This window comes from Arabidopsis thaliana, chromosome 5, assembly GCF_000001735.4.
Source record: "Arabidopsis thaliana chromosome 5, partial sequence".
Lineage (NCBI taxonomy): Eukaryota > Viridiplantae > Streptophyta > Magnoliopsida > Brassicales > Brassicaceae > Arabidopsis > Arabidopsis thaliana.
Window position 1 is genome coordinate 12,983,149 of NC_003076.8, and position 7,944 is coordinate 12,991,092.

The following is a 7,944-nucleotide window of genomic DNA, read 5'->3' on the forward strand; positions in this document are numbered from 1 at the left end:
AATTACCACCACCTGTACTAATCCTTCTTTGACTTTAACCCTCTTTCAGGCGAGTAATGAACTCAATGAAACTCAATGATATGATTGAGCATTATGAAGGGTTGCTACTTAGTAGGGAAAACGAAACAAGGGCCTGGAGAGATCTCTTCCCTCGAAGCTGATCACCACGCCCTTTCGAATTCTCTAAAAGGGAAACACGAGATGGAAGATCAGGTTGCCACTTCAAATATGAGCTCAATAAGTCAGATGATGAGCTACAGGCGCAATACAACAAGTATGACAACTTCGAAAGAGAACTGTCGAGAGTTCAAGACAGACTTCTTCAATCCGAGTAGGCCGCTAACATCTCGCACAATCAACTCACCGAACTCAACCTAAAGTATCACGCATTGGTCAAGCTAAGGGACTCCAAATTGGCAAAGTCAGCATCGAGGGCCAGAAAAGAAGTTAAAAGTCATGGAATGGAATTGATTCAGGGTGCCATCCGTTTCATTCAGATGGAAAAAGCCCGAACTGACCTTGAATCTGATATCAAGGAATACGAGCGCAACCTGCTGTTATTGGACCAGACTTATGAGGATGACTTCTCCGAGGAAGAAGAGAGATTCAAACTAGAGCCCAATCTGAAAGACAAAAAAGAACGTCTTGCGGCACTTCCCACGTCTTCTTTTTATCCCAGCACTTCGCGGAATTCTTCAAAGCTTATCACATATCTGCCTTGTGATTGATTTGACTACTTTTCTTAGGTTCAAGCGATTTGGCTGAACCTGTTTAGCCCGAGGTGCCTGACACTCCGGCACCGATCCTTGAACCTAGCGCTGCTCAAGGCGAAGTGCCTCTAGTTGCGAACGATGAGCAGGTAATGACTCTGAATGATGGCCACACCATCAAAACTGGGCCGGAACTCTGTTCTGAACAAGATCCTACCAAGGACTCATCCTACGTTGCGCTAGCCGTGGCTGCCAACCCATAGTAACCGTGTCTACTTCAAAATTGAGGTGTGTCCCAAAAAATTTGAAAACTTAAATTTCGAGCAAGTTCACTTCGCCTATGGAGGCTTATTATTTTTTTTATTTTTTTTGAACAAGTTGTTTGCTTGAGGAAGGCTTTAAACCTTTCAAATTTTCGATCCCTAAAAGGTTTTTTTATTTAAACAATGAAATGCGGGTTGGCGGAGTCTGCATTCTTAGATTTCGACCTTGTGGTTATACTTTGAGAAAATTGGATGATCTGGCCTTTCCTGTAAAATGCGATAACTTTGCTCGGCTTAACGCGAGTTCCCACTTTGAGTTTAGTCAACTCGATAATTTTAGGGGCTTGGGCCCAACTTGTTTCGTTGGCCATTAATAGGCTTTATCTTTAATGCGACGGCTTACTTTTGTACCTTGAGAAATTGAAAAGATTGCACGTCCTTAGGGCAATAATTGAACTTCCTCGATTTCCAAAAATGGTTTAAACCATTCGGCCACGCCGCCATTATTAATTTTCTAGTTCCAAGGTAACCCTAAATTTCCTATAAATAAAGTCCTTATTGTGTTCATAATTCCTTCCAACAATGATCTCAGAAATTTATCTCCTTGATACGTCGAAGATGGACAATAAAATTGCGACCCCCGTTTGTCCCGTGGATCCCGGCAGCCCTCTTTACGTTCTGGTGATGGTTTTGAGCCATCCGGAGTCCTATCTCCTCATGCTGCCTTCCACTTTCCGCCAAAAGATAAGAAAGAGGCGTATGGTTTCATCGAAAAGGTAATCGCATTAAACCCTACTGCTCCTCTTAGAATCTTTCGACCCTTATTCGTTTCTCTTGGAGTAAGGTTGTTGAAAAGCATCGTCATGTATGCGAGGAGAGGGAGCGTGTGGAGCTTAAAAGGCAAACGCTAGAAGCCGCATCGCCCGAGTGGAAAGGAAAGTGAGGGCCTTGGAGAGCAATCACTTTCAGTGGGAATGGAGGAACTTTGATTCCGTTGCTAAGAACGCGACCATGCTCCAGACGTTTCTTCGTAGTCAAGGTAAAGTTCACGGACCCGTGGCTCGTACAACCAAAGTGCTCCCCTCCGGTAGCGAAGAGGATGAAGATGAAGAGGATAACAACCCTTTGAAACGAGTCAAGACGGAATCCAAGGTGGATGAAAAGAACGAGGCATCCACTTCGATTACTGAACCGACGATGAAGGACCATATTCCTGACCTCTCCCAAAAATGTCCTTGAACTATGTTTATTTATGGAAACTTTTAATATTTCCTTGAAACGATAGATTTTGGGAAATGTGTTTAAATGAAGGATCAGTCGGACGACGTGAATTTCTCTGCCAATCACTCTTTTTGGAATAATGGACGGATTTCAGGGGATAATATGTTCTATAAATTATGCCTTAACCTTGTTCCATTCCCCATTCCAAGGCCGTTGAACTGGTCTGTATTCTAAGTCCTTTAGCGTATAAACACCATTGCGGACCACTTTGGTAACGATATAGGGTCCTTCCCAATTAACTCTGAGCTTGCCCGCCCCTTCTTCCCTTGTATTGTCGAAGACTCGTTTCAAGACATAATCTCCTACAAAGAAAGGTCTACTTTCAATCTTGGTATTGTAATATCGGGCTGCCGCTTGCTGATAATTATGGATTCGTATCAAAGCTTAATCCTGCCGTTGATTGATGGTATCTAGCGAATCGTCGAGCATTAATGAGTTTTCTGCTTCGTTTAAAGGTGTTTCGGTTTGGCAGAATCGGGGAACGTTGAGTTTGGCCGGAACCACTGCCTCCATCCCGTATACCAAAGAAAATGGTGTTTTCCAGGTGGACCACCTAAGAGTCGTACGGTAAGCCCACTAAATGGGTTGAAGCTCATCATACCATCCTCCCTTTAGATGACTTAGGCGTTTTTGAGATTGCTCAAAATAGTCTTGTTTGCAGCTTCGGCTTGGCCATTTCCTTGCGGATACGGCGGGGTGGAGTAACTAACTTTGATACCCCAATCCAAACAAATAGCTTCAAACTCAAGCGAATTGAACTGTGGTCCGTTATCAGTAACTATCTCGTACAGGACACCATGCCGACATATAATATTCTTCCAAATGAAATTTTTCACCGTTGAATCCTTGATATTGAGATATGCTCCAGCTTCAATCCAGTTTGAGAAGTAATCCGTCAAAATTAAGAGATATTGTACGCCTTAGGTTGACTTATGCAATGGTCCAATGATATCCATTGACCACCTCATGAACGGATACGAGGCAGAGATAGAAGAGAACAACTCCGAAGGTTGATGGACTAAAGTGCATGAAGATGACAACGCTTACACCTTTGGGAAAACTTAACATAATCTGTAATCATAGTATGCCAATAATATCCCAGTCTCTGTATCTTGAAAGTCATAGCCCTTCCCGACAAATGACTTCGACACAGCCCTTCATTCACTTCGCTCAAGACAATTTTGACTTCGGATCCAGAAATGCATAGAAGGTAAGGGTCACTGACACCTCGCGTGTACAATGCACTTTTGGCTAGACAAAATGTTGCGCTAATGATTCTCATTTTTCTTGCTTGCCACTTGTTTTTCGGGAGTTCGCCTGTTAAGATGTAATGCTTAATTGGCTCCCTCCAATCCTTAGCGTAATTTTGATTTGTTTTGTGAAATATCCGCGGTTCAGGTTCAGGATGTTCGTTGGGCTCGAGAATTACTTCTTCACCTGAGACGACAAGCTCTTCAAGTAAGTTACTAGTTGTTTTGCCGGGTATTATTTTGCTCTAAGTTTATCCTGAATCCTTTTGGATTCATACGTGTTTGACTTCTTTGATTTTCTTTTCTTGATAGGTGGCAATTCCACTTCAGGTTCAGCTCGGGCATGTTCTTCCCCACAAGACCTCGTGACAATAAGTTTTTTTTTTCTTTGATGCTCCTCTCCGTGATACATTCCACCGGGATGATCCTCTTCAACTAAGAATCCGATGTTAACGCCAATGCGGCAACCGTATCTACAGTTGTATTCTCTCCTCTAGGTATTCAGACTAACTCGAATTTTTAAATTTTTTTGAATAAATCCTTGACCACTTCAAGATGTACTTCCATCATTGAATCTTTGGCTTCATAGTCTCCATTGAAATGGTTAACTACTAGTTGCGAGTCACAATAAATGATTACTTCCTCAGCTCTGATTCTTTGTGCCAATCAAAACCCGACGATCACGGCCTCATACTCTGCTTCATTATTTGAGGCAGTGAATAGTAGGCGGAATGACTGTTCGAGGATTTCCAAAGTAGGTGATTCCAACTTAATTCCTATTCTGGATCCTTGTTTTGACGAAGATTCGTCCACATGTAACTTCCAAGTTTGATTCTCCGGTTGCTCCGGTGCATTGAGCATTGGTAACTTAGTCAAAAATCAGCTAATACTTGTGCCTTCATACTTACCCGGCTTTTGAACTCTATATCGTACTCACAGAGCTCTACGGCCCACTTCGCCAATCTTCCTGACTGGTATGGACTGTGCAGTATCGTTCGCAATGGCTGGTTAGTGAATACTTCAATTGGGTGAGATTGGAAATACGGACATAACTTTCGCGCTGAAGTAACCACCGCTAGTGCAAGTTTTTCCATCATTGTATACTGAGTTTTTGGATCTGTCATCGATTTGCTTATGTAGTAAATTGGCTTTTGCTCTCCACGATCTTCTCGAACTAAGACTCCGCTTACCGCATGATTTGATACTGACACATACAAATATAGCTTTTCATCCACTTCGGGCTTTGATAGTACATGAGGGGTAGTCAAGTATGCTTTAAGTTGTCCAAATGCTTCTTCACATCTTTCATCCCCCGAAGGGACTCCGAAGGTGCACTTCGCCGGATTCAGCTTCATTTGGTACCGATTAAGAATTTCAAAACACTCTTTTAAATGTTGAATGTGATCCTCTTTCTTCAATGATTTCACCAACATATCATCTATGTAAACTTCCATCGTTTTTCCGAGGTGGTCATAAAACATCATATTCACCAGTTGTGTATAAGTCGTTCCTACATTTTTAATCCGAAAGGCATTACGTTGTAACAATAAATACCTCTATTCGTGGTAAATGAAGTTTTTTCTTGATCATCGGGATTCACCATTATTTGATTATAACCCGAGAAGGCGTCCATGAATGTTAGTAGCTCGTTCCCCGCAGTGGATTCCACAAGTCTATCTATGTGAGGAAGTGGGAAAGTGTCCTTTGGGCATGCCTTGTTAAGATTCGTAAAGTCGATTCACACCCTATCTTTTCCATTCTTTTTCTTCACTACGACCATGTTGGCCACCCATTCCGGATATTGCACTTCCTTTATGGATCCAATCTTTAATAGTTTATCCACTTAGTCATTTACTGCCTTTGTACGCTCTGGTCCGGGCTTCCTTCGCTTTTGTTTTACCGGCTTGAAACTAGGATCTACATTCAACTCGTGGCAAATTATACTCGGATCTATCCCGGGCATATCCTCCGCTGATCACGCAAATGAGGTTTTGTTTTTCTTCAAAAGTAGCAACAAAGCTTCTTTTAGTTCGTCAGTCAATGTTGCTCCAATTCAAACTCTCTTGTCGGGTTGATCTTCGTCCAGTGTCACTTCAACCATGACATCATCTACTTTTTGTCTGCTTGGAAACCTAGGAACAATTCCCTTCTTTGCAGGCTTCGTTAATTGCTATTGAACCTTCATCCGATGGCAAGTTAAATAACATATTCGTGACGCTTCCAGAACAATTCCCTTCTTCGCAGGATAATGTGTAGGTTGATGGCCTATTGAACACAACAAAATCGACGATCTTTGAAACTTTCCCAGCTAGAACTGGTAACCTTATTGTCCCGAGAGACATGACTCACTCGCTTGTATATGCTACTAAAGGAGATGGGTGCCAAATCACTTCGGTCCAACTAATTCTCATTCTTTCCAATGTGCTTAGAAAAATTAAGTCTACCGAGCTACCCGTGTCAATGAGAATTTTTGACACTTCGAAGTTGGCGACATCTAGGGTAATGACTAAGGCGACATCATGCGGTCTTTCGAGGTGACAAGTTTCTTCTTCTTCCAACGAGATTGAGGCACCTTGAAAATAGACTTCCTCGCTTCAGCTTGTTTTAAGTAGAACATTTCGCCTATGCTTTTTGATAGCACTAACTGAAGTATTAGATCTTCTTCGAATCTCGAATCATGCCACAATCCTTTTCGAAGAGCCGATAACGCGGATTAGTGTGACACCCTTGGAAGTTTTGAGAGCACTCCTTTAAACTTTGTAATGAAACTACGAAGTGACTTGTTTGGTCCTTGCGACAGGTTTCATATATCGGTGTCCGAAGTGCTTTTATCCATAAGGATGGAATATTCCTTTAAAAACACGGCTGACAGCTCGTTAAAATTACCAATAGATCCTGGTTCCAGCTGTGTGAACCACATCAGCGCCTGTCCGCAAAGGTTTTCAGAGAAAACCTTGTAGTACCATGCATCTTCATCGACTTCTTCTAGATCGATTTGCAGTATCCTCCGGCAGAATTTGTTTATTAACAGAATCGGGGTTTGTTTGTCCACTGGTACCGTTCATCGTGTGGGAGCCAGGCGAACTAAACATGCTTCTTCGAACTCCTAGAGGGTTTCCTACACCCAAAGACCGAATACAAGATTGTATAGTACTAACGTTCTGGCTAAGAGATACCTGGTTTTTTTGTAGTGTGTCAACAACTTTCTCCACATCTTAGAACTTTTTCGTTATGTCTGACATGCTTTGCTGCATGATTTTGAGTATTTTGGCCCAGTGATGCACTGATGACACTTTCTTCGGCCATTGCTGCTTGTCTCGAAAATGTGGTGAAAAAAAATCTTACTACTCAAGAATCCTCTGTCCCAACAGACGGCGCCAAAATATGAATGTCGGATTCACACAAAGTATATATTTATTTGTGAGAAGGATTATTCTTGAGGACAAAAATCAAATGTAAAAGCTGTAAGTTTATATTCAAATGTCTATAGTAAGATTGCTAGAAATTGCATGTCCCTTACATGGCTCAAGGCCTCTCTTACTTATACTAAAGCATGGTATCTAATCTTAATTGTACACCATAATTCTCCTTTTAATGCTTCCGTTACGATCTTCAAGTTTTAATGCCTCAATGTTCGAATTTGAATTGACTTTGATCTTCGTGGGCTTCGCTGTCCGGCCCAACATCTCCAAGTCGAACTGTCCTTAATTCGGCCTTATCGCCATCTCGTAGTATAGACACCTCGCTACATCTTTTCCTTCACTTCGGGGTTCTTTTGGGCCATACCTCTTGTGGCAATCTTTGGGTTGTCCGGACTTTAGGTTCAGGATCTGACACCAACATATATTCCTTTGATCAAACTTCACCTTCTCAGTTTTTGATTCACCTCACCTTGTCTTACTATGCTTCCTTTTCCCTTTATAATGATCTTGAAAATTTACTCCATCTTTTTTCTTGAACTCCATCATTACTCACCATATATATTGATTTTTGATCATCACCTATGTCTCTTAAATTGTTCCTCCCCCGATACTCAATCTTTTCTTCACCCACTTCTTTGTTGTGCTCCTTACTCTCCAGTTAAGTGAACTCCAATAACTCTCCTTCCAATCACTTGCTTCTTCTCGGCTTCTTCACTTCCCTCATGCCTTACTCCAATTAATAGGTGTTTCTCTTCATTCTTCCAAATGATCTCATTGATCTTTTGTTTTCTTCCTTCTTCAGAAATAATCTTTACACCTTCGGCTCTTGCCCTCCATAACTCGCATCTCATCACTCTCTTTTTCCAAAAATCTCCTCAACTTTTTTCTCACTATTCCTTAGTTTTCTCCGAAACAACTCACCCACTTCCCCACTTGCCCTCACTTGTGTTACAAGCCCTCGTTACTAAGCTCGGCTAAGATTCTTCAAAACATTAAAATCTTGGTTGCAGTCCCCCAT

The 7,944-nt window shown here is 41.8% G+C and overlaps 3 pseudogenes across 3 annotated transcripts; 2 read left to right on the forward strand and 1 right to left on the reverse strand.

The window, feature by feature from the left end:
* The first annotated feature begins 93 nt into the window (after positions 1-93).
* On the forward strand, positions 94-972 carry AT5G34831 (annotated as a pseudogene). Its single transcript has one exon.
* A 619-nt stretch (positions 973-1,591) lies between these two features.
* On the forward strand, positions 1,592-2,212 carry AT5G34832 (annotated as a pseudogene). The gene has a single exon.
* A 164-nt stretch (positions 2,213-2,376) lies between these two features.
* AT5G34833 lies at positions 2,377-7,944 on the reverse strand (annotated as a pseudogene; the record flags this gene model as incomplete). The annotated part of the gene is made up of 1 exon: positions 2,377-7,944.